This window comes from Pogona vitticeps, chromosome 1 (genome assembly GCF_051106095.1).
Source record: "Pogona vitticeps strain Pit_001003342236 chromosome 1, PviZW2.1, whole genome shotgun sequence".
Taxonomy (NCBI): domain Eukaryota; kingdom Metazoa; phylum Chordata; class Lepidosauria; order Squamata; family Agamidae; genus Pogona; species Pogona vitticeps.
Genome location: NC_135783.1, coordinates 189,401,587 through 189,429,428, shown reverse-complemented (window position 1 = coordinate 189,429,428; position 27,842 = coordinate 189,401,587). Strand labels below are relative to the sequence as shown.

The following is a 27,842-nucleotide window of genomic DNA, read 5'->3' as shown; positions in this document are numbered from 1 at the left end:
CTGAAGACTAACATGTTTCCATGCTGAGCAGAGATTCAAAACTAGGTCTCCTGAAAGGTAGACTGACAGGCCATGCCCTACATGATACTAGCTGTCAATACTGTATTTGTAAAAGCAGGAGATACTTCAACAATGGGAACTAACTCAGGGTACAGTCAGACAGGCATTTATCCTGCTGTTTGGTCCACGTGGGAATGGGTTGGGCCACTCCTTCTCCAGTGATCACATGATGTAATCACTGGAGCGAACCAAATCATACAGAGAGCACTCCTATCTGCACCTTTCTGGCCTGGCTCCATTTTTGTGTGTGTGCATATGGGATTGCTCCACTTTGATTCATTTCCTGTGCATGTGATCCCTGGGAATGGACCAAAAGTGAGCCATCTAGCTGTCAAAGCTCCTTCCATTGTCATTGTTTTTTTAAATTAAGCACTTCCTCTGCTTTTGGCAGAGGGGTAGGAAAAGGAAATATATTTTGTTGACAAAAATAGGCCATTGCTGATGTGCTGCATCAATTATATAAAATAATATTTTCTTTTCCTCGTCTTAAAGGTCCATTCAAGAAACTGCTGACAGCCAAATTCATGGTGGTCGATTTAGCTGCTGGCAGTTCATCAACTGGCCCTTTCAGATAAGGCAAAGAAGAAAAAGAAAGGAAAAGAAAAAAAAATTAGTAACTGATGTAGCACATCAGCGATGGCCTAGTACAGTCTTTAAAAAATGCACTGCCCTGCCCCTCTGCTGCACACATACACATATATACACACACCAAAAGATCAATGTTTAAAGAGCTCAAGTCTCTCTGAAGTCAGTCCATACTTTTTCACCTATTTTGTTTTAAAGCAGACCGATACTAGGGTATCATTTGCCTTTTCTGTAGCACTTTGTAGGCACTCAGGGGCAACTGTTATGCATATTCCAGAACTGAATTATAGAGCAGCTCAGTTGAAATTCAACCTCAGAGATGAAAACTAATTTTCAGGAGAAATTCTCAATCAAATTCTCCTATCATAAAACTACCACTCTGACACTTAAGCTTAACACACAATGCAACACCAGTTCAGTCAAGATCTGCTTAGAAGCTTGGATCTATATTTCTTGATTGTCCACTCTTCCCAGTGCAATGTAGGGCTTTTCCACAACAGCAAACCCAGTGGTTCTGAAGGATAACCAGCCAAACCTTCTCAGAGTGATAGAATGCTGAAATATACAGCTCAGTGCACAATCTCAATACCATAATGTCTGTTTCCCTATTTCTCTTATTTGCATGCAGTACTGCCTGCAGAATAAGTTTGTTCCGGAAGTATTCTGCAAAGGATTTATTTAGGGAAGGTGTCCAAGCATCAGACTTTCTGACCTGACAAGAAGATGGTCTTTCAAGAAATGTAATATAATACAAGTTTTTTACCCATCAACGCACACACACACGCAAACACAAGAATCCATCTGCGTTGACCACTGGAAGGCACCAGAACTCTGCTTACTTGAATTTCGAGCCAAGATTGGGGGAATTAGGGAGGAGACAATGATGCCCAATGAAAAACCCTCCTTTGACTGAAGACATAAAGAGCAAATGACAGGAAAACAAGGACAGAGTTTTTGTACTTTTCATTCTTCTACAATGGAAAGCCAACAGTGTGGTTGCCTCCATTTTAACCATTTTAACATACTTGGAAACCAGCGCTGGCACTTTAATCAAATCTGGCCTTTCTCTTGGTCTGCCCTGAATGGATTTCTTGGAAGGATAACTGTAAACCTTTCCTTTTTACCCTACCATGACCACCGAGAGTTATTACCTGTAATTCACAGCCATAAGCTGATTTTATCAATCTGCTTCATGATTACCACAAACTCCTACAGTTCTGATAGGAGGGACCAAATAATACACGAGAGTCAGTGTATATAAAATAATAGACACTGAAACCATAAAAATAAAAAAATAAAATCTTAATTTCACAGGCCTTTGGATTATCACTGAAAGCAAATGGTGTCCTGAATGGTGGTACATTGACAATGTCCATTATAAAGTGACAGTAAAACAACAATTATTAGGCTCCTTAACAGAATAAGGTGCCAAAAATGGAGATGCCCTTATGTAAACCTGTCAGGAATGCTGTGTATAATTCTGACTGCAATTTGCTATTAAGATGAGGCAGAACTGGAAAATACGCAGGAAAAAGCAAGCAGAATGATTAATGGGTTGGAACACCTTTCCTACGAGGAAAGGCTAAAGTGTGTGTTGCTTTTTAGTTTTAAAAAAGGGGAGGAAAGAGAAAAAGATTACTTAGCTGATACATGATACAAGGTTATTGGATGGTTCATGGTTTAGAGGAGAGGTTAGAGAAGCAGTCTATGAATAAATGTACTCCTCATCCATATTTTGGTGAGCTCAACAGGTTTTCCCCACCACCCACCATAAGCTTCACAATGGTGGCAGGACAGCTGCACTTGCTCGAATGAAAAGCAAAGTGCATGAAAGATGCCGGAATGTATACGCACCTTTCACAGACTTGACATTGTTTGTCTGGGGGGGAAAAGGAGTGATTTCCACCCTCACCTCCACCCTCATGCTGCTGGAACGAGGGTACACTCATTGACATTGATTAATCATAATTTCATATCATACAGAAGGAAATGTGTCTGTCTTCACAACATGTCATCAGTGGATGGAATTCATGGCCATGGAACGGGATGGTGGCCGCTATATGAGCTCCTTGGAAACCTTTGGCCAAGGCCGTCATCGTCTCATGGCTCATCCCCCTTCTCGTTAAAGCAAGGATACGGAGCCCTGTTGTACTGCAAACACCATCAGCCTAATCAAGCCTTGCCAGTAGGGAAGCATAGTGAGAATTGCAACAAAACATTTCGATGGCCACACATTTCTAGCCCTGTCATTCCAGAGTTAATCAGGGAGAAGCAAAATGCAATTATATGGCCAATGGAGTCAGATTTCATTCTTCCTTTCTTGTTTCCCTAAAGGGAAAAAAATACGACACCTGCTTGTGAAGCTCTAGCATGAAAATCCCTTCCTGCTTTCATGTAGTTACTGTGCATGTTCTCTAGAGGATTCATTGAGTGGAATGCATTATAGTTTAAAACTCTGATGCTGCATTAAGATGAATATGCATCTAATGAGCTGAAAAATTGCCACTGATGCTTTTTGGGCATGGTATGGTGTGGTTGATTTGCAAAGGGAACAAGATGTGAAGAGCTAGAGTATGTATTTTGCATTCCAAAGCCTGTTGCATTGCTCTTTGGAACAAAGTACTAATCAAACTTATGAAGGGCAATGTTCAAAATGCCAATATTTGAAACTGTAGCCCTCTAAATGGGTTGACTTACAGCTTCCATTAGCCTTACTTGGCACAGTCCAACCCAGCATGGGAGATGGTGAGAGCTGTAGTCCCAATCATCTAGAGGCTGAAGAAAGTTGTTTTTATAATCTTCTTGCTAAAGACTTCCAGCCTCCTGCCCTGCCTCATGTCAAATGTGCCTTTGAAATGAAGTGGAAAAGATGAGCAATGCAAAGGAGCACCACCAGAGTCCTGCTATATGAAGACAGCTCCACTTTTTCCTGACCTTGGTAGAATAGCAGATGACCCTGTGAGGAAGAAGTATTTAACCACAGGAAGTTGGCAAGGACTGAGAAAAACAGCTCTCCAAGGCATCATGCTAGACCAAGGAATGAGAGTTGGAAAGTTTAACATTTCTTGACTTACCACCAAAGACAATGGAAGAAAAAGTAGGCTTTCTTTCCAGTAATTGAGAAGATAAAATGAAAACACTGAATGACTGGCTTTCCCGCTTGTTACCCAGCACAAAATTAAGCCTAAAATAGTTAAATATTACGTATACTTACTGAAATTTTACCAGGAGCATTTGGATACTGAGTTCAGAACCTCAAATAAGCGATGCTAGTATTCGTGTTGTAGTCACATTATGTCCAGTCTCCATTCATCATGGCCCAAGACCTAACAGTGTTCTGCCTTTTCTAAGCCTTAGCAGAACTTGGAATTTCTTCCCCTTTTCCTCTTGCAGCAGTCAGCCAAGATGCCAAAATACCTGCTCTGGAGGGTTTTGCAGCTTGCTACATCAGGTTTTACGGTGGGGCGGGGGCCCTCAGGAGGGAGCAGGGTCCTTGATTCAGGTGGAAGCCATGAGATCCTGTGGAAATGCACGATTGGATTCTGACACGGCTGTCACTGGTTGAAAGTCAAAAGTGAGCCTGGTGCTTGTAAACAATCAACTATAGAAGCCTGGATATTCCACAGATCTCTCATTTTTTTTCAGTATTTTCTCATGGTATTCATTCATTCATTCAATTTCTATACAACCCATCTGACTGAGGGGTTACTCTGGGCAGTGTACAGCAATGACAATCACACATCATAAACATAGTTAAAAATAGGAAGTAAAATTGAAATTACCATTACAGTACACTTAAAAACAGGCGGCAGTTAACAATGGTAGGCTAATAGTCTCAGTGGGCTCTTCAGATGGAATATTGTGGAAAGCCTGCTGGAATAAGAAAGTTTTGAGGGATTTTAGATAGCACAAATTTCAGATAGCAGCTCATTCCAGAGTCAAGGAGCAACTGCCAAGAAGACCTGGTTCCTTGTTTCCTTCTCAGAGTTAACATCCTCAGCCTTCCGGCCTGAGAATTATAGATAGGCTTGGCAGTGCCTGTTGGAAATAGGTGTTCTGCCATGAACAGCAGTCCAAAACTCTATAAGGCTTTGTAGGTTAAAACTATCACCTTAAAGTTGGGACAGAAATGGACAGGTAACCAGTGTAAGGTAGGGTGATTAGGGGAGATATTCTGGTATTTATAAACTCCCCACACTAACCTGGCTGCCGTATTCTGGAGTTTCCAGATCACTCTCATGGGCAGCCCCACGTAGAGGGCATTGCAGTAATCTATTTTTGAGACTACCAAAGCATGTGGTGAGGGACCTTCTGTCAAGGTAGGGACACAGCTGTGTAATCTGCCTAAGATGGAAGTATTGTAGGCAGACCAGATTACAGATGCTATTTGGGTGTCCATTAACAGTGCTGGGTTCATAAAGAAGATAAAAAAGGAGAAGAAACAGAATAGTCATTGGAATGATGCCCAGCTCTATCAAAAATCTTTATCTGCTTATTTCAGTCAGTCGTACTTAAAAGTATGTCCCCCCCCTTCCTTCCTGAGGTCACTTGCAAATGCAACATTGGTATTGCACTCAGTAGAATTTCCAGCCAATTATATTTCCCACCATCATTCATGATATTTCCTGCCTGCCAACTGGATTATGGGTCATTTTATTCATACTGTGTTCTGTAAGGATGAATATGAACTGAAGTGCCGCTTTCCCTCCTGAGAAATGGTGTGACAAATAAGTTGGCAGAGGAGAGAACAAACAGAAAGTAATACGTGCAAAATCTAATAAGTGGGTTGTAAATTAAGGACTTGGGGAAATAAACACATTTTTTTGCTGACCTTCCTTGGGGAGAAGTTTTCACACAGAGGGAAGGCAGCAGCACTTAATAATCCAAAAAAGATGGGAGGCACCACTGTACTTGAATATCTCTGCATTTTATTGTTATTGCCAGTAGCGGTTGTGTGCTGTATGGGTTGATCCAGCACAGTCCTAATCAGTTGTGTATGTATACTGCATTTTCTACAGTATCTTGCGCTCAAAGCAGTTTACAAAACAAATTTCAATAAAAACAATTGCAACTAAGAAAAGGATAACAGTTTACCATTTACTTAAAATGTACTAAATGTACTCTCAGGGACTCAAAAAAGTCCCTGAGAGAGAGCCACTGTTCATTCTTGGAGACTTTAATGTAGAGTTGGCGCTGATCACAACTCTTGGACCACTTGTCTAGGCCGTTTTGGCAATGGAAAGATGAATGAAAATGGCCAACGCTTGCTGGAGTTTTGCTCTTATTATGGTCTCTGTGTCAACAACACATTCTTTAATATGAAGCTGCAACACAGAGTTTCCTGGAGACATCCAAGATCCAAGCATTGGCATCAGCTCGATCTGATCCTCACTAGACATTCTAGCCTTTCTAGTATTACGATCACACGCAGCTACCAGAGTGCTGATTGCGATACTGATCACTCCCTGGTGTGTAGTAGAGTAAAACTGCGAACAAAGAGAGTGTATCACACGAAAAAGGAAGACCACATATTCACATCAACAAGACTCGTGATCAAAGAAAAGTGAAGGAATTTGCCCAAGCACTTGAGGAAACCCTTCCAGGTCCGGCTAATATAAATGCACCCGAATGATGGGAACATTTCAAGAATGCTGTGTATAACACCGCCTTGTCCACATTTGGCAAGAAGACCAAAAAGATGGCTGACTGGTTTGAAGCCCATTCAGAGGAGTTGATGCCAGCCATCGAGGATAAGAGAAGAGCTCTAGCAGCATACAAAACCTGTCCTAGCGAGTACAACTTGCAAGCTCTTCGAGCTGCTCGTAGCCAAGTCCAACAGGCTGCCAGGAGATGCTCCAATGATTATTGGCTTCAGCTCTGCTCTCGGATACAGATAGCAGTGGACACAGGTAACATCAAAGGAATGTATGACAGTATCAAGCAGGCCTTAGGTCCAATACAGAAGAAATCTGCTCCCTTGAAGTCTGCTACAGGTGAGATCATCCAGGACCGAGCATGGCAGATGGAACGCTGGGTGCAGCACTACTCTGAACTATATTCCAGAGAGAATGTAGTAATAGAAGAAGCATTAAATAACATTGAGTGCCTGCCTGTCTTGGAAGAGCTGGACAGCGAACCAACCTTAGCAGAAATAAATGCGGCCTTGGATTCCCTCGCCTCCGGCAAGGCATCTGGAAGGGACAACATCCCTGTTGAAGTGCTGAAATGCTGTAAGGAGATCATCACCACCGAACTGTATGAAGTCTTTTGTCTCTGCTGGAGGGAAGGTGGAGTCCCACAGGACATGAAGGATGCAAACATCGTCACATTGTACAAGAACAAAGGAGACAGGGGCAACTGCAATAACTACCATGGCATCTCTCTTCTTAGCATTGTAGGGAAGCTGCTTGCCCGTGTTGTGCTGAAGAGGCTCTAGGTGCTAGCAGACAGAGTCTATCCAGAATCACAGTGTGGATTTCGAGCTAATAGATCCACCACTGACATGGCATTCTCCCTCCGACAGTTGCAGGAGAAATGCAGGGAACAACAACAGCCACTCTTAGTGGCCTTCATAGACCTTACAAAAGCATTTGACTTGGTTAGCAGGGACGGACTTTTTAAAATACTTCCCAAGATTGGATGTCCACCTCGTCTCCTTAACATCATCAGATCCTTCCATGACGGAATGAAAGGCACTGTAGTTTTTGACGGCTCAACATCAGATCCCTTTGATATCTGAAGTGGAGTGAAACAGGGCTGTGTCCTCACACCAACCCTTTTTGGGATCTTTTTTGCTGTCATGCTGAAGCATGCCTTTGGAACTGCAGCCGAAGGTGTCTATCTCTGGACTAGATCAGACGGAAAGCTCTTTAACCTCTCTAGATTGAGAGTGAAGACCAAAGTCCAACTGAAATGCATGCAGGACTTCCTCTTTGCAGATGATGCAGCCATTGTTGCCCACTCTGCTGAAGACCTCCAGCAACTCATGAATCGTTTCAGCAAGGCCTGCCAAGACTTTGGACTAACTATCAGCCTGAAGAAAACACAAGTCATGGGCCAGGGCATGGACTCACCTCCCTCTATCACCATCTCAACACAAGAATTGGAGGTTGTTCATGACTTTGTGTACCTTGGCTCAACCATCTCTGACACCCTCTTTCTGAATGTCAAGCTGGATAAACACATTGGCAAAGCAGCTACCATGTTCTCTAGACTCACAAAGAGAGTATGGCTCAACAAGAAGCTGACAACACATACCAAGATCCAGGTCTATAGATCCTGTGTCCTGAGTACACCCCTGTACTGCAGTGAGTCCTGGACCCTTTGTGCACGGCAGGAGAGGAAGCTGAACACCTTCCATATGCGTTGCCTCTGACGGATTTTTTGTATCACCTGGCAGGACAAAGTTCCAAACAGAGTAGTCCTAGAATGAGCCGGAATTTTCAGCATGTACACATTACTGAAACAGCGACGTCTACATTGGCTTGGGCATGTCGTGAGAATGGCTGATGGTCGGATTCCAAAGGATCTCCTGTATGGAGAATTAGTGCAGGGAAATCACCCCAGAAGGAGACCACGGCTGCGATACAAGGATATCTGCAAGCGAGATCTGAAGGCCTTAGGAATAGACCTCAACAGATGGGAAATCCTGACATCTGAGCATTCAGCCTGGAGGCAGGCATTGCATCACGGCCTCTCCCAATTTGAAGAGACCCTTATCCAGCAGGCCAAGGTGAAGAGGAAGTCACAAAAGGAGCAAAAGCAGGGAGCTGGACAGGGGTCAGATTGGATTCGTCTTCAGTGTGGAGGAGATTGTCACTCTCCAATTGGCCTCCTCAGCCACACTAGGTGCTGTTCCAAGTCCTCCATACAGAGCACGTTACCATAGTCTTTCGAGACTGAAGGATGCTTAACCAATAACTAAAAAGAGCACACTATGTGCCAACAGGACAGTTGACAGCATCCAATAACAGGATTATCAATAGTGTGCTTATATAAAAGCATCCACAAATCAATTAAAATTAAGAAGATGAACAATGTACAAAGAGAACGATAAAACAGAATAACCTCTTCAGCCAACCTACTGTTGAATGAGGAAAGGGATCATGATCAAATCAGCAATGAATGCATCAGGCTACAAGGTTCAGAAGTAAGACTGTCTCTGTGCACCTCTCACCCATCTGAATGAAAGGTAAAGTCATCCACTCTGGCTCTGGCTTGGCCTACTGTATTTATTTTTGTCTGTGGGCAAGATGATTGATTGATTGATTGATTGATTGATTGATTGATTGATTGATTGATTGATTGATTGATCCAGTAGTACAGCCATTATTCTGGGTGGATTACAGCAAAATAAAACAAACAACATCAATTTAAAATAAAATAACCCCTTGTCTTAACTGTTACTTTACTTAATGCCCAACCCATCTTAAAGGACAAAAGTTTAAAGGAGAAAAAAAGTACCACCAGCTCTCCTGTGATGATTTTGTGGGCCTGGGTGAAGACTCCTGATTTGCCTGAAGGCAAATATACAGCCTCTCTCCCTTTTCATTCTCGTTCTGCTCAAGGAGAAGATTCTGCATATGGTTTGAGATGATGAGTACTCACTGTTTTGTATTTGATGTGGACAAACAGAGTGTCTTGGGGGATTCCAGAGTTTTAGTCCAAAAAAGAAACCTTTATCCAACCCCTACTAAGAAATCATTTTGGATAGATATTCACACAGGAACATTACTTGAAATGGCGGAGTACTCTTCTCTACTGGAGAATGGCACAAATGCTCATACGCACATGTTCACATCCTGCTAAGACTCGAAGAAACCATCTTTCCTTTAGAGCTGTGGAATCTCCACTGTCCCTCCCTATTTCTTATGTCTCACTCACTGTAAGTTATTGGAAATGCATATTGCGTTCTGTCTTACAAGGCAGGGACACCCAAAGAAAGAAGCACTAGGAGAAACTGTACTGCAGGCTGCACTGAAGAGGCCTGCTACGGAGGAGTACATAACCAGTTTCTCTTCAACAAGCTTAGGTGAAGACCGGTGCCGCCTCTGAACCTGACTGCCAAGGGTCAGTAATCACTATAGCAAGTCTAGCAGAGATGACCGCATGGGTTAGGGTGGAAGGCAAACGCTTGACACCTGGTTTGACCTTTACTTGTATTCTTGCATCAGCTTCGCAGGGGCATCAGCTTCACTAGTTCAGGATCACCAGACAGCAGACAAGCTCAGTCAGGAGTTAAATCCCAAATAAATACTGGGACCACAGATGCAGGGCCTTGTCTTTCAAATAATCTCAAGTCTACCCTTTTGAGTCTTGGCCTTCTTCAGATTTCTTGGCTACAAGTCTCCATTTGGATGGATGATTAAGCCGAGTTATACAAAATCTTTAACAATTTCAATTTCTTCACTGTCAGCATTAGTGTTGTGTAGTTCTTCCATAGTTGTGTTTTTTGTCTTCTTAATGTTCAACTGAAGTTCTGCAGGATGGATTAATCAGTTTTGTTTTCTCCCACTCTCTAATTTTTTTAAATCATGTATTCTTAGCATGAGATTTTTAAGAAATTTGCTAATTTTGGATAGCTCTTATCAAACTGAACTAAATGAAATTCTCACAGATCCCCTCTCGACAAATTCAATGAGTTCAGCTTTCCCAGTATGTTTAGAATATGCATAGCTCTTCCCAGTGCTGTAACTGCTTCTGGTGATGATGTTGTTAAAAAATGAAGAGCTTGCCAATGAGAGGAGCTGATGTCCATAATTAAGTACCACAAACATCCTTCAAGGACCAAAGGTATTGTGGGGAATGGTTGAGTACATGGAGATGCAAAGATACACAGTAAAACACAAAACATGATGACTGAATATGTCAATTTTGCTTTCTCTAACGTATATTTAAAATAATCTCAAATACTTTTGATCCAATTTATGAAGGAAAGTGCAACTTATAGGATGTTCTTATTAAAAAGAAATCAAAGAAGATTCTCTCCCATAGGTAGGGATGCATCAGCTGGCATCCTGCAGAGGTATTGTATAATACGGCAGAAAATATTAAACAATACAGCTCTCAATGTCACTTTTTCCATAGCTTTTAGCAACAACTACAAGAATAACAATAGTTTAAGATCTGTATTGTGTGTTCAAGTGTGCAAACAGGTTCATAGGCATTATCTTGAAGTAATCTTTACGATAATGCCGGATGGTAAACCAGCATTATTATCTTCCGTAGAACTGAGGGGACCTCAAATATATTACATTGAAATTAATGTACCAGAGAGTTTGAGGATGGTTATAATGACTTCATTTTCATAATGACCCTACTGGATGGCTATTGTCTTGTTACAGCTGAGAAAATATTTATTGATATATCATTTATTTACACTGGAATTTTTCTTCCTGCCTGACAAGCGCACGCAAGGAAGCACACAATGCAAAATTAGCGAGTTTAAAAAAAACAATTCAAACCATGAAAGCGCCACCATTATGGTAAGTGTAGTGTCATGAAACATGCTGCAATAGCCTCCATCAGTCCTGGATGGTGTGATTGGTGTCAGCAGAGTGGGTTAGATAGCCTTTTGCTTTAATGGAGGATTTCCTTTCATCCAAGCTGCTCTTCTCTCCTCCTGCTCTCCTTGGCTAACATATGGCGTTATCGTCAGCCCTTGTTACAGCCATGGATGAGTCAGAATCCACAATTCTGTAATGTTGATAATGGGGTACTCAATCACCAACACAGCTGCATGGATTCAAGTTAACATGTATCGATGCCACTAAGTACCTATGTGAAAGAAGCCTCAAGTGGCCACCAGCACTCTCTTTGTCCCCAATGGCTAACTACAAATCAAAGGATATGCCAAAGCGCAAAGCTGGAAGATTTCTTTCTTTCTTTCTCTCTTTCTTTTAAACACACACAAGAAATACCAGTAATTTACTTTTGACAGTGATTTGACACCTGGCTGATGGAAGAAGCTAGTGCTCTGACCTCTAGATGGTAAGTTCTGCTAAGAAAGCGATTCACTGGAAACACCCATGGGGCTTTGGATTCCTGCTAATAGCAGGCAGTTGAATGGATGATAAAAATTATGGCAGGCTAGAAATGTTCTCTCAATTAATTTCCCATCATGTTATGGCCATTATCATTGGATGTCATCTAGAGACAGGCGGAGGAGGGAGATGGGGGGGAGAGAAAACTTCCGTACTTTTGAAAGCACCACATGCTGAGCTCATGATATAACAGTAAGAAGTGATCAGAACTGCTGCTTACTCTTTTTTTAACCTTCAGACAAAGCCTTCAAACAAAAGGCACACCAAAAGAAGCAGAAATCTACAACTATGGTACAGTACGCTTCTGTTTTTCCTTTTTTAATAATAATAAAAAAGACAGAATTGCATGAAATTAATCAAAGTCAAAGAAATAGAGAGTCAAGGTCTGGTCAAGTTTTGGAGGAGGTGGCTGTGTTAGTCTGTGCAAGCATATCAGGCAAAATCCAAAGAAACAAAACAAAACAAGACAAAAACACATGGCACCTTAAAGACTATCATATTTTAATGTGAGTTTTCGTGGACATGTCCACGTCATCAGACATACGGAAAGAGAATGAAATGTTGGATTAATTATGTTGCTCAATTTGTGCTGCATCGTTTGTAGAATACTTTTTTGTTAGAATTATAGAATAATGGAATTGGGAGAGGCCTTTAAGGTAATAGAGTCCAACCCTCTGCTCAATGCATGACTCCAAATCAAAGGATATCTGACAAACAATTGTTTAATTTTCTCTTGAATGCCTCCAGCGTTGGAGTGTTCACTATCTCCCAAGGTAATTGCCCTCCCAACCCTGGAATGAAGACATGAGACAAGAATTATGGGTTAATCATGGGCCGCATTCATTAAACATAATCAGTGTTGCCAATCTCGATACTTGGCGGAACGCCTGCTCCCACCAAGATCTATTTGTATCACCTGCGTGAGTCAGGAGGTGAGGCTGAGGAGTCTGACGCCGAGGGAGGACCGGAGGGAAGCCGGGCTTTCTCGGCGGTGGCTCCTAGCCTCTGGAATAGCCTTCCTCCAGAGATTCATGAGGCCCCCACGCTGGGTACTTTTAAAAGCCAACTAAAAACATGGATGTACGTCCAGGCCTTCCCTCCTGTCAACATTTGACCCCTTTCTCTTTTTTTGCTATTGATCATTTACTATATTTCTGCACTGTATTTGTTATTGATTGTATTGTAATGCTCTCATGTTATTTTAATGTATAATGTAGATTATACCAGCTGGGCGGGATATAAATCGAATGAATGAATGAATGAATGAATGAATCCTTTGGCAAAGGGGGGTCCTGCCATAGTGCGGAATCAGGTTGAACCACAGAGGTCTCAAAGAACCCTCTTAAGCAACAAATAGGCGAGTCCCTGGCCCTAAGTTCTTGTGGTCTTAAAGACTGCGAAAACCCGTCCAGCCCCAATTTGACCACCCCTAGGCCTCAAGACAGCTTCTCCTTGTTCACCGTTAGTCTGGGTGTGGCCCCAGCGCATCTCCCCCCCCCAAGCACTGTAATCGCCTGATCTGCAGCGCTGGGAGGTCCGATGGACTATCACTTACCTGAGTTTGCAATGGGACTCACCAACCAAACCTGTCATATGTGCACTACCCACCACAGCATAGGGAATAGCCATGCTAAGTCCCATGCCTGCCTTCAAGCTCACCAAGCTCCAACAGCAGGCCCCCCTTGATGTCTTCAAGGAAGACATCCAAACCTCGTTGGCACAGATGTACACCATTGTTCCGAAAATACCAGGCCTATCCGTGCGGATCCTCTGGTGACCAATCACCAATCCAAGCTCGCTGCAATCAGCTCTGCAGACCATCCTGTTAACACTCCTTCAATGCCTCAGATCCCGTCGTGCCAGTCGAGGGATGAAAATCGGCCATACACTGCTTCTAGCACGTTACCATGCCAGCAGCAATTGGAAAATTCAGGCCTATCCGTGGATCCTCTGGTGACCAAGCACCGATCCAGGCCGCTGCAGACAGCTCTGCAGGCTACCTCAGTAACACTCCCCTGTGCAATGTTAGTGGGCCAAAATTGCCTCACACCCCTCCATACCGGCTGAGGTATGATAATTGACCATACAATGTCCACAGCAGGGTACGTAGCTCTTAACCATGTGATACCACAAATTCCATCAAGGATCAAGCCTTTCCGCAGCTCCTGGTCTGGTCAGTACCACCCAAGTGTATTGCCAACACATCTGGGGGATGATGACCAAAGGCAACCATATGGTAAGGTTGGCCTCACAGCATCCCATGGCATCCTTTCCATTCAATAAGGGCTCTAGCTTCAAGTCCAAGACTGCTCCCCATGGGGACGTGGCAGCGTAGTGAGCTGCCCAAAAACATATCTATGGCCTATGATCATGATGTGCATCCTTCTCGTCATTGTTATGGTATCTGCAAGACAAAACAAACTGGGGGCCTACCTAGACGTCAGGGGATGCCTTGCTAATCGGCCTTGGATCGGTGGATGTGAATCTGCACCATCCCGTTGACTACTCTAAAATCCTGCCATTGCATAACTAATTTTATCTTCCTTTCCAGTGGCAACGCTTTGCTAATCCTGAGGGCATCGAAAAAGTTAATAAGGACACCACCTTGAACAAAGCAACTTCATAATCATCTCAACAGAGAGCCTACCACTGCTTACCAATACTTTCTAATAGTCCCAGCGATATGGGTACTCTTGAATCTATAACTCTGCCTCTTTCCTTAGACCAACCTTCAATCATTTTCCTAAGGTGGTCATCTGAAGAATAATCTTGATACCCATTAATTTTAGCATAGAAAGCCGGCACCAATAACCTGCCCTGTATAGATCCCAGCCTCAAACTTTCCTGTTTAGATACAAAATGAACTGTTGAAGATGCTCCACTGGGACAGGCCATGCAGGTTCTAAATCAACTAAGTTCCTAAACTCCAGAAAATCTATACTCACTGCTGAGTACCCTGTTCAGGTCCCTGGTACCAGGCCAGGCTTATTGTCCTTTCACATCATCATGCCAATTTGCCAAACCTCTGGGGGGGAGAGTCTCCATGAACTTGTTGGCTCCTGGATCTAGCTTCCCTGACCACTCGATTCGTTTACATGATAATGCATCAACTAAGCTATTATCTACACCTGGTACATGTCCAGCCTGCACCGGTGTCATTACCCGGACTGCATGCATGTGAGGTTATTAATTACATTGTCCACCAAAACGTACGACAGAATTTGCCCATCCCTCTGGCCAAAGCCACAATGCACCAACTATTGGGAAGAACTCAGAATTGTCAAATCTCAGGTGATTCCCACATGGTTCCATTCCACCGGCCATTTGCCTGTGAACCATCTGCCACTAAGTAAATGCCGAATCCTAAGGAGCCTGCAGTGTCCGACTGGACCTGAGATTCAGCCTTAAGCATCTTGTTGCCTCTCCAAAAGGAAATGCCATTGCACTCAGCTAAGAACTAACACCCAAGCCTTCAAATCCTCTCTCATACCATATGCAACTCTAGTATGCAGATGATACCACTCTGGTGGCAGAAGATGATGAGGAAGAGCACAAAAATGGTCTGAAGGTTAACATTAAAAAAAAAACAACCTAAGATCATGGCCACTGGTCCCATCACCTCCTAGCAAATAGAAGGGGAAGATATGGAGGCAGTGACAAATTTTACTTTCTTGGGCTCCATGATCACTGCAGATAGAGACAGCAGCCACGAAATTAAAAGATGCCTGCTTCTTAGGAGGAAAGCAATGACAAAGCTAAAAAGCATCTTTAAAAGCAGAGACCTCACCTTGCGGACAAAGGTCCGCATAGCCAATGCTATGTTTTTTCCAGTAGTGATGTATGGAAGTGAGAGCTGGACCACAAGGCAGACCGCCGAAGAATTGATGCTTTTGAACTGTGGTGCTGGAGGAGACTCTTGAGAATCCCCTGGACTGTGAGGAGAACAAACCTATTCGTTTTTAAGGAAATCAACCCTGAGTGCTCACTGGAAGGACAGATCCAATAGTTTGGCCATCTCATGAGAAGAGAAGACTCCCTGGAAATGCCCCTGATGTTGGGAAAGAGTGAAGGCAAGAGGAGAAGAAGAGGACAGAGGACGAGATGGTTGGACAGTGTCATCGAAGCTACCAACAAGAATTTGACCCAACTCTGGGAAGCAGTGGAAAACAGGAGGGCCTGGTGTGCGCTGGTCCATGGGGTCACAAAGAGTCGGACATGACTTAAGAACTAAACAACAAAAAGTGCTGTGAAATGAGCGATGGAGCCCTTTCACCTTGCAAAGCCACACAGAAAGGTGTGACCCGGTGACCTGACTTTACAAGCAAAATGTAAATGTCCCACCATCTCCTGAAGCTCCCTCAGGGACACTTTTCTCCTTTGCAACATCGAGGCTACTCTGACCTTAAAGTCAGCCAACATGACATCTGGCAGCCTAGATCTGGCACTTAGGATAAGGGGGGGGGGTAGCATTGGCTCCCTCCCACGGCTTGCCTGGCACTTCCTATCCTTGCAATTTGAATCTGAATTTACTTTCATGGGAAATAATTTCATTTAATTAACGTAACTAAGCAACTTATTAATGGGGTTTATACCGTGTCCACTTCAATGCCCAATGGCGTCAGGGATGTGGTTGGTCCCTCAGTTCGTCTTCAACCGGACCCTACGCCTAACTCTTCTGTCATTGAACGAAAGGTTTCTAGTATAACTTTGCACCTTCCCGTATTCCTTTCACCATAAAAGGATAAGCATCCCAATAATGGGCCGCAGTTACCTCCCATTCTACACCTAAGTTTCCACTCAAGAAGTTCCTGAGGGATGGCTTTGCTCTTTACTATTTTCATCTGCAGGGGTTGGGCGAGCGCCAAACAGCTGAGGAGCCGCATTCGTATCCTCTCCTAGCCCCCTGGCAGAACAGCCCAACAAAACTTGTGGATTAATTAACGAAGCCTATTTGGCTTTCAAAACTAACAAGGGTTGACCACCAAACAGCTGAGCCATGCCACAGCTGATTTCACTCCCTGCTGCCTTTCAGACAAGCCCCAATAGAAAGGTAGCATACCTGAATACCTTGTTTTTTATTATCTTTTTTATTGCCCTAAATTACCTAATCTATACCCCATTAATGCTTTGCTAAAGCCCATGTGGCTGAGCATGCCGAACTGTGGCCCGTGGCCCGTGCGACCGTGCCCACCCCATTAATAAGTTGCTTAGTTACGTTAATTAAATGACATTATTTCCCATGAAAGTAAATTCAGATTCAAATTGCAAGGATAGGAAGTGCCAGGCAAACCGTGGGAGGGAGCCAATCCTACCCCCCTTATCCTGTCGAGCCTTGCCACTACACTACAGCTTAACCCTGTCCTTGTCTGTTGCCAGCAAAGGAAGAGGAAGAGGAGACGGGGAAACAGCTCTTAAGTGACCTAACATTCCCCCGTCTCCTCCTATGCTAATCTCGCGATTCCAGAAGTCTCTGCTATCCAGGGAGGGAGGCAAAGGTGAGCCGTGCTGCGGAGGTTCGTCTCAGCAGCGCCTCGAACATTGGTTCCATAGTTATACTGCTCTAATGGTTAGGAAGGGTTTTCCCCCCTGATATTCAGCCAAAATCTGGCTTCCTGTAACTTGAGCCTATTGTTGTGTGTCCTGCACTCTGGGATGATTGAGAACAGATCTTGGCCCTCCTCTGTATGATAATCTTTCAGGTATTTGAAAAATGCTATTGTATCTCTCCAGCCTTTTTTTCTCAAGGCTAAATATACCCAGTTCTCTGGTCCTTCCTCATAGGGCTTGGTTTCCGATCCCTTCATTATCCTTGTTGCCCTCCTCTGAACTTGCTCCAGTTTGTCGGCATCCTTCTTAAAGTGTGGTGTCCAGAACTGGACACAATACTCAAGGTGAGGTGTAACCAATGCTGGATAGAGGGGTACTAGTACCTCACAGGGTTGGAGACTATATTTCTATGAATGCATCCTAAAATAGCATTTGCCTTTTCTGCAGCCACATCACACTGTTGGCTTATATTCAAGGATTCCACAATCCTTCTCACTCATAGGATTACTAAGCCAGGTAGCTCATGACCATGTTTAGACAAAGTTAAAAAAAATCAAGGGGTGATTGCTCTGTTGACAGTAATGAAGAAGTTATTCTCTTGCTCTAAATATAAACAGAAGATACTGCACACTTTCAGTTAGACAATATTTCTATTGATCCATAAAAGTCATCTAATTCCTGGCTGCAAAGCTGCACAGGCTATTATTGAAGGTTCCAGGTGATTTTCCCCCCTGAAAATTTGGCCTGCAGGATGTAGCACAGAGACGCTTCCACATTTTCCCTCAGTTTATCTGAATCTACTCATCGTATTTTCTTTATGTCAGTAAGCCTTTTCCCTCAGTCCAGAGATGCTGAGCCTTGTGCTGTCCAGAAGTTGTAGACCACAACTCATAATATCTTATCACTGGCCACAGCAGGAACTCCAACATTTCTGGGGGATATTTCTGTTGTTAGTGCCAGCTGGGCACATGGCTCTGGTGAGATTATGACTAAGGATGTGCCATTTGGATTTGTTGGACTTCAAATTCCAACATTTGAAGTCCAACAACTTCAAATGCTGGAATTTGGACTTCCACTCTTGCAGACACCTAGATGTGGCTCAGTTGGATAAAGATATAGCAGAAATCTTTACAACCTACCTTCCTGTTCAAAAGAAGAAGAAGCTGTCCCAGTGCTTGTTTAGAATCTCTGAAGAGCAAAACCCAAATGATGACCAAACAGAGAGGCTAGGAAAGACATATGAATTGTCCCTTGCTAAGAAGCTGGACAACTCCAATGCTGTCACTGATGTGAGTTCAGCCAAGTTTCTAAACATCTCCCACATGACTGGAAAGTCTGATTGAGAGCTCCAGCTTTTATAAAGAGGGAGGGAGGAGACACTTTCCTGCTTTCAGATCGGACCGTGTTTCAGTGGCTGACAAATTCACAGAACTTGAAAGAGTTACTGCTTTGGATTGCAGTTCTTACAATCCCCTGCTTGCTATAGCCACTGGGAACTGAAATGGCCATACCAGCTGGGAGAAATTCCGGGAGTTGTATCTTGTGAAAGGCATGGATTGCAAAAGCCAGTTTTCCGAAATTCAGCCACTGGGCAATGACAACAAATGAGCAACGAACAGCACTTCTAGCTATGTGAAGAGATGACAAGCAAGCCAGATCATAAAGGCTATAAAGGACAAACAAAAGGGATATGACTTCTCTTTTTGGAGCAGATGAGTTATGTTGAATTATATTACTTAGGGTTAAACACAGTAAACAGGGAAAAGGAGTAGTAGAAATATGAACATTCTATCCTGTAGGTCTGTCTTCCTCCCTGATCCATGTATGGCAATTGCTACTACCTTGCTGAATCAAAACATACATCCAGTGTGTTCTGTGTTATTAGACTTCAGTGTTACAAAGGTTTCCCTAGAGAATTCTGGGAACTGTAGTGTAGCAATGGTGAGGAAAATTCTCAGTTAGCAATCCTAGATATTCTGCATATATGATGAAATTTCCAAGGTTGTTGGCATGAATGATAGATGTTAAGTATTAGTTTACATCTGCAGATGAAGATTATGTCCTCTGTGTCCATCAGTGCTCAAGGGTAGAAGCATATGGGATAAGAGCTTCATAATTAGAAGCAGAACTGCCTAAAGAAGTAGAAGATGTTTGATTATCCTCCAAGAACTTTACACAGCTCTGTTGATTGTCATTAATTTGCATTTGTTTGCTGATCAGCCATCTGGAGGTAAACCACAGGTTTTCTTTGCATGCTGTTTGTGCAAGAGAGCTGTTTTGAAGAGTGCACCTAGGCAGTAATGACTTTCCCTTTGTGAAACTTCAAAAATGTTTTCTAATGTGTTAGTCACTGGGGCTGGAGCTGCACCTCACCCTCTTGCAAAAAAGGTTCTACAGGGAATAGAATGGTTTGATCGGAAACAAGGATTTGTGCAGTTTCCAAGTACACAACAGCAGCAAAGATATTATTCCCACATTTTGCCCTTGTAATTCCCAAAGACGAATACAGCATGTCGCTTCCACTCTGGAGCAGCTGCCACAGCCATTCTCAATGGGGGCCATATGGCCCCCTGGGGAGCCCTGGCACATTTGAAGTGGGCCACAGACTGGAAAAAAATTCTCCACACACCGCCTTATAAGGTTCGTGATATGACTTATACAGTCCAGATTCAGCCTATATTTCTTTCATGTTCTGTTTATGGCCGTGGCCAAAGAAGGTGGCCTAAGGCATGATTTTTTATTGAACTGCAAGACATACAGAAAAAGGAGCAAAGAACAGACCTGCCAATGCTTGCCTGATGTGAAAGGGTGCCCAGAGAATACCAATGGCTCTGAGTTAGTGCTTTATTACATACTATCCTGTAAAAGTTGGTCTTTATTGGTTTCTTTTTTAAAAAAATCAAAGGATAATAATTTGAAAATCATGACACCCTTAAATTACTTCAGCCATGTCCCTACAGTAAAACTAGTTGATCTGTGTCTCAAATCAAAAGTAGATTAGCTTAGACAAAGCATGGATTGTACTGAACAAATTCCCTATTTGGGCTTCCAGAGCCCCTGTTTTAAATAAATTTGGGCTCAGAGAGGGCTTATGATCCAGCTATAATTTATGATCAGCTGGGCCTCTTTTCTCAAAGGCCCCTTTTCTTGTGGGACTTTATTTTTAAACCAGACTTTGATCTAAGAGCCATTGAAGTAGAGGACTATCTCTTTGGCAAGACTTCAAGCAAAGGAATATCTTCTATAAATTGGACAAGAGTTCCTTCATTATAAGAGTCTCTTATGAGATGTGCCCCTTAACTATATCATTCAGATTCTGGCATTCCCAATTACTATAGCTAAGATTCTATTCCTTTGCCCTCACAAAAGGCATGAAATTCACTTGCATCCAGGGGGCAATTCACTTGGAGACTCCAATCCACACCAAGCCAGAGAGGGGTGGACCTGCCTGAGAACCCCAGCAGTGACTTTTCAATGATTACTGGCTAGGAAGGAGTGAAATATGGCCTCTTTTGTTACTCAAAGCAATAGGATCTCAGTCTATATGAGTATATGTAGGTGAATGCTGGACAATGAAGAAAGCTGTCAAGAAAATAACGCTTCCTTTGAAATGTGGTGGTGAAAGAGAGTTTAGGGATGTGAAGGACTGCCTAAAAGACAAAAATGTGTGTTCTACATCAAATGAAGGCTGAAACCTTACTGTTGTACTTTCAGCACATTGTGAAAAGAGGAGATTGATGGGAGAAGACAATAAAGGAAGATAGATAGATAGATAGATAGATAGATAGATAGATAGATAGATAGATAGATAGATAGATAGATAGATAGATAGATAGATAGATAGATAGATAGATAGATAGATAGATAGATAGATAGATAGATAGATAGATAGATAGATAGATAGATAGATAGATAGATAGATAGATAGATAGATAGATAAAACTTTATTACGGTCAAAAGACCAGCCACAAATAAAACATCTAAAGTATATAAATATACAGAAATATACAAAAATATTAGGATTGAATGCAAAGCAATAGTTGGTTCTGAGGTAAACAACATCTCCAAAATGTCTAGCAAACTATGCTCTGACTACAGAGGCCCATCCACTTTTAGGATCCTTTTTCTAATGCCCGTAGCAGCAGTAAAGAATTTGGCAACATTATATGTAAACATAGGATTGGAATCAGACAGCAGCACATGCATACATTGTTGCTCTGTACAGCCGGGAAATCGGCCAGTCAAAGGGGAAACAGGTTTTTCACACACATCCTTATAATATGTACACCACAACAGGACATGTTCAGTTGTTTCTCTCTGCCCCATTCCACATGGGCAAAGGCGCTCTGCCCAGGGGGTCTTTTTATACCGTCCTTCCTGCACTGCTGAAGGTAATGCGTTCAGCCGGGCCAGAGTAAACGCCCTTCTATACCTGGGCTGCTCCAACTGGGCAAAATAAGGTGCTGCTGTGACCTTGTATAAGATGTCCTCCCTAAGATAGAATTCCGGGGTACTGCTTAGATCATTTTGTCTCTTGATGTCCTCGATACGCTGCTTAATGGTTTTCTTTGCCTGTTTGATATTGAGTCAAAATCTGCCTTGAGATCTGTAAAGGCTATGTGGAGTGAAATTGGTTTATCAGAGATATATTTTTCAATAAGATATTGTAATATCAAGCATTGATCAATGGTAGATCGACCTTCCCTAAAGCCTGCTTGTTCTTCTGCAAGTATCTTATCTTGCTCCAGCCAATCTTTTAAATTTCCTATATATGTGCCTGGTATATAATTTACAGATTGTGCTAATAGGCCTGTAGTTAGCAGCATTATCTCTCTTTCCCTTCTTAAATATGGGGGCTATGATAGCAAAACTCCAGTTTTCAGCCAGTAGTATCATTATATGTGAATAATGATGCTAGAGTCAGAGCTCAAAATTCTAAATTATTTTTGATCGCCTGTGGCGGAATCAGATCTTCTCCAGGGGCTTTTCCCATTTTCATCAGGGCTATTAAACTATATATTTCGGAGGTTGACACTGGTGTCCATGGTGTAGCATCTTCAAGTGTGCTATTCCATCTCAGCTAGGCCACATCTGCGTCTTTATATAAGTTTCAGAAGTGCTTCTTCCATGTCTCTGGATGGATATAACAATCTGGAAGTGTTGGCCCAGAGGTTGGAGAAATCTTTATCAGCCTCCAGAACTGGGTCGAGTCCTTAGATTTTGCTGCTAGGATCAATTTTTCCCAAATTTCTTTCTGGGCCTCTTTTTTCTTTTGCACTAGTAGCTTCTTGTAGATTTTTTTCTCTTTCAGAAGGATTTGGGCCACTTTCAGGTCAGAACTTAATTTATAGTCTTGGTAGGTGCTCTGTAAGACTCTCTTAGGTAGTACGCATTCCTTATCAAACCATGGCTTCGGAGTTGGATGGTGCCCACTGTTGGGTCACATTTGCTTTGCCAGTACCAAGAAGAAAAAGTTGAAGATTGAAGGAATATAAGAGGACTTAACACGAGATGGATTGACTCAATCAAGGAGAGCACCAGCACTCATCTGGAAGAGTAGGATCTTTTGGAAGTCATTAGTTCATAGGGTCAACATAACCTTGGCATCCTTCTTCCTGCTGATAATGCAGGCATGGTAATGTGTAACAGAGATGGAGATATTCGCATTTGTTTACGAATCCCTGTCCCAACTGGTCCTAATGAGGGTCCGGCCCCAGGGATTGGGCAATCCACTCATGTCCTGGTGCTGTGAAGGTCCCGGTCTTCCCACCAATGGTGCCAGGAGCTCTGCTGTCTTTCTGTCTGGCTGGCCACTCCAGGCTGGGCGGGTGGGTGGGTGGAAGGACGAATCTCCCTTCATGGCTGCTGAGTGGCCTTCTGCTGAGCAGAAAGACATGGGAGCTCCTGGCACCATTGGCAGGAAGAGTAGGACCTTCGTGGCACTGGGACATGTGAGTGTATGGTCTGGTCCTAGAGGATGGACCCTCATATGGTCCAGCTGGGATGGGTATATTCATATTTGTTTGCAAATATGAATATCCCATCTTTAATGTGTAGCAATATTGGATCATCTCCTGGCTTTTTGAATCATGGGTGCTGAAGTACAATATTCCACATTGATAAACTGGAGTTTTTTTTCAGAAGAATTGAATTTTCCTTGGATGTGTATCACAGGAAAGTGTGTCTTCCACACGTAGGAAGCAGTTACGCAACTGGTACCATTATGTGGAAGGAAAGGAATCCACAGCTATAGTTGGTACAAGGAGAATGTTGTGACTTCTCCCAGAGATGTTCTTAGTTTTCTTTTGATTTCCACATTTAAAGTGAGACACCCGTAGACCTTTCCTGGTCTATAAATATAATTTCTTTAGATTGGATCAAAACAAAATCATGAGGAACTCTTGCTCATAAAGTGTGTCTTTTCTGGCTCTTCCCCCACATTTGAACACATTGTGTCTTCCCAACACAGGCTCCTGACGACTGCCAGACCCTCTGCAATGGTGCAGGATGAGACAGCTGAGGAAGCAAGTAGATCTGCCTTCCATATGTAGAAATATCCCCAGCTGTGACATTCACACATTCAACTACAGTATCCTGTAGCAAGACTTGTAAGTAATTTATTATCCATTACTTGTTTGCAACAACTCAACTAAGCCACATTGCAACCATGATGTAATGAGAGGTAGCTTCTCTCCTTTTATGGTGCAACTATAGACAGCTTTAATTACTTCATAATTAAAGAGGATGTGGTGTATCACATCCTGATTGGGTTTTTCTTAATCCTCATATACCAGGGTAGGACATGTTCATTCTCCCAGAATTGAAATTTGTTGCAAAATCCACCTAAAACTCCATCTAAAAAGTAGGCTTCGTATGAAATTGTTACCTTCACTATTGAAAACAACACTCAGTTTCCTGCTGAGTTAATTTGATTATAAGCATGCCCTCGGTTCTAACAGGATCCTCTTTTCATGTCCAGTCTGGTACTAGTTATAAGATCAGTTGTGCTGCTGGGTGCCTGATTGGACTCGCCCATTTGTTGGTTAAGGGGTCCGTTGAGACTTCTGTGCTTAAACCTGATTCCACACTATGGCAGGACCCCCCTTTGCCAAAGGATGGCAACAATGATTGTTTCAATAAAGTGTGGACCATGTTTAACCCATATTTCTGGTCTCGCATCTTTATTCCAAGGTAGGATGGGCAATAGGATGCTGGCCAATGTTTCTAAATATTAGCTGTTTGCCATGTACTGATTTTTAGGAAAAAAACAACTGGGACAAAAATTGCTTTTCCAAATCTATTGATTTTTGCCCTGGGGAAAATTTTGTTGCAATGACGGTAGAATCTACATAGTTGTTAAACAAAACGCCAGTCATAACCCAGCCCTTGATAAGACACATACTTAACTTTCTCCTGCTAATTTGAAAGTTAACTTTCTAGTGAGGGCTGTATCACTTCCAAAGTTTGGGGAGCTCCTATCACACTTATTTCCCACAGATCTCAACTATTTTCTCTTTCCTGGTAGCAAGGTTTGCCAGCTCTTTTTAAATGAGCTCTCCTTTCTGTGCCTTCAAGATGCGTTTGATACTATATGTATATTTTAGCAGGCAGTAACACTGGACTGCATGCTGTGCTCATTTTGCTAATAGTGTCAGCCAATAATGCTCTGTGTTGTGAGAAGCTTCATTTAATATTGCACGTCAGGAGACATGAGACAGGCACTAGAGCAAGCCAGCAGATGTATTCTGAGTAGTTGGCAACCCGATGTCTGTTGAAATGCCCATCATCATTATTTGTACAGGACTTGTGCGTATCACAGCCCAGATGGAAATGCACTTCCCCATATACTCCTGAAACATGCCACAGGAAATTCCTCCTACATTTTAAGGCAGAGCAAGGCTGGAGACCCCATCTAGCTCTTCAAATGTTTTGTATTATAATTCTCAAAACCCTTTACTGCTGATCCTTCTGGGTGCGTCTGATGGACATTGTTGGCCAAAGGCCAACAGTTCCCTTCCCCTGCTTTGAGCTGCCATCCTAATATGTGGCCGTTCATATCCTTGGCATCTTCTTTTCCTAAGGTGAGGTAAAAATGAAAGGCATGAATAACGCAATGCACAGCAAAGCATGATTAATGCCATAGCTAGGCTTGCGCATGCACACATGTCCATGGACAAAATGTAACTAATTTGAGTCAGAGACATAACAATTGCCTGAGCCCCTAATTTATTCCTCAATATATATCCAGTCGCTCCGTCACAGCATTCAGATTTTGTTAACAGTGGAGCCAGAGGTAAAGTTTCTGGAAGGGCCACTAAACTGCTTGGATGGCTGAAACTTTAAATGATTTAACTGACAATGCTAGAAAAATGATTTGGGGGAGGAGGTACAAATATAGTGCAGCAGAGAAAAGGATGGAGAATGATCCTCTGCATTCATACCTTCAAAGAGCGCTCAGGGAAGTTGGAGGGGATTTGGTACCAAAGGCCTTTGTGATTTTTGTTTCTTGCATCCTCTCTTTCTCTGCCAAAGGGGGAAACGGCATGAATCTTTCATCTGTTTTCCGCTAGATTTCTGTACACCATAATTCAATATTTATTCGATCAGCCGAAGTTCACCAGGAAGGCCCACTCTGTAAACTGGGCTGCACGTTTTCTTTAGAAGCAAATCACTAATGCCAGGCCACCTTAGGTGACCTGTGGAAATGGAGAGCTAGTGCCAAAGGGCGAAGGTGAGCCCTCCTCTCTGGTCTTTTGTCGTATCCCGTCCAGCAAGAGATCCTGACAAAAGCAGGCCTGTCATTTGGGGGTGGGGGTGGGGGCAAGAGGGCTACCTCAAGCAGGAGACGCTGGGTGCCATTAAAAGGCCAACTCAATTAAAACAGAATAAAGGAAAACAAACGAAAATAACTTTTTTAAATTTGTTGCTGCTCCCATTCTGTTTTGGCTACGAGGGAGTTGGAGAGGTACTTGAGGTATCTTGGCTTAGGTGGGCGGGGAACACCGTTCTCTGCTTTATGTCTGGCACCAAAATGTCTTAGGTTGGCCTTGTTTTGCAGTACCTTTTAAAAAAATCAGAATTGGGACACCGTTTGATGCATCAAACGGTGTCCCAATTCTGATTTTTTAAAAAATTAAAATTGTTTGTAGGACTGTCTCCATATATCAGTGGTTGGAAATTGAAAGAAATGAGTCAGTTGAGCGATGGAAGAAGAAAGTGAGAACGTGATCGGTTCCTCATTATTTTGTTTTCTTTAGGCAGCATTATGCACAATCCTTTTACCCTGTGCAGGACAGGATTTGTCCAGCTTTTTTTTTTAAAGCAGATTTTACAAATGCCCTCTTATACTTAGATAAAGGTAAAGGTTCCCCTTGACAATTTTTGTCCAGTCGTGTTTGACTCTAGGGGGCGGTGCTTATCCCCGTTTCCAAGCCATAGAGCCAGCGTTTTGTCCGAAGACAATCTTCCGTGGTCACATGGCCAGTGCGACTTAGACACGGAACGCTGTTACCTTCCCACCGAGGTAGTCCCTATTTATCTACTCTCATTTGCATGCTTTCTAACCGCTAGGTTGGCGAGGAGCTGGGACAAGCGACGGGCGCTCACTCTGTCACGTGGATTCGATCTTACGACTGCTTGGTCTTCTGACCCTGCAGCACAGGCTTCTGCGGTTTAGCCCGCAGCGCCACCACGTCCATCCACTTATACTTACCCCTCATTAAAAGTCGAACACAATTTTTCAGGCTGAGTGGTTACTTTGGTGCTGTTACACCGCAGTCAATAGAGGCTGCTGGCTTTCAGTACTCACATAGAGATGGACACTTACTGCAGCTTGGTGGTTCAATGTGGTTTGGCAGATCGAGCCTACAACGGTTGTGCGTGTGCCTCAGATTCTGTGCCCCACCTCCTCTCGCAGGTGGCCCATCAGAAGCAGTGCCATAGGCTTCCTTGCTCTGCCTCCTCTGCGGGCACGTGCAGGAGGAGGTGGGGTACAGAATCTGGGCACTCGCACAACCCCTGTGGACCTGATCTGCTGTACTATGCCAACGGCCCATCTCTACTCATGAATATGAAGAGGAGGAGGTCTTAACCAAACAGGAGATTTTATTTTAACATGGTTTAAGCATTTTGATGTAAGTATGGAAACCAAGCACTTTTGAACCCTTATATAAATTTCATGTCATGATATATCATTAAGTCTCTTTTTTTTAAAGATTTAATCACAATTTGAATATACATCAATGAAAAAATATATTTTAAGATGAAACATGCCATGGGATTTATTTAGAGGCTCTGGGGACTTCTTGTATATCATCCCAATTTTTCCTATGTGTATTTGGAGGGTTCATCATATTATTCCCATAGGACTGGACATAAGTAATAAGAGGAATCCAAGTTGAGATAATTATTGAAATCTATATTGTGATTTGCATTCCTAACTTCCTCAAGTTAGGAAGATCTTTCCAATAAAGCAAGATCCTACACTTGTCTATACCATGCCTTCAAAGAAAGATCAGTAGCTTTTTTTTCAGTGTTTACATTGCTTGACACACCGTTACAAATGGAAATGTGACAAGATTTTTTTATGTATCGCCTTAGCATTCTCTG

The 27,842-nt window shown here is 42.8% G+C and overlaps 1 long non-coding RNA gene across 1 annotated transcript in view; it reads right to left on the bottom strand.

Annotated features, from left to right (window-relative positions):
* Positions 1 to 27,842, bottom strand: part of LOC144589182 (uncharacterized) — a 420,115-nt gene that overhangs the window by 73,698 nt on the left and 318,575 nt on the right. The gene's annotated exons all lie outside the window — the stretch shown is intronic.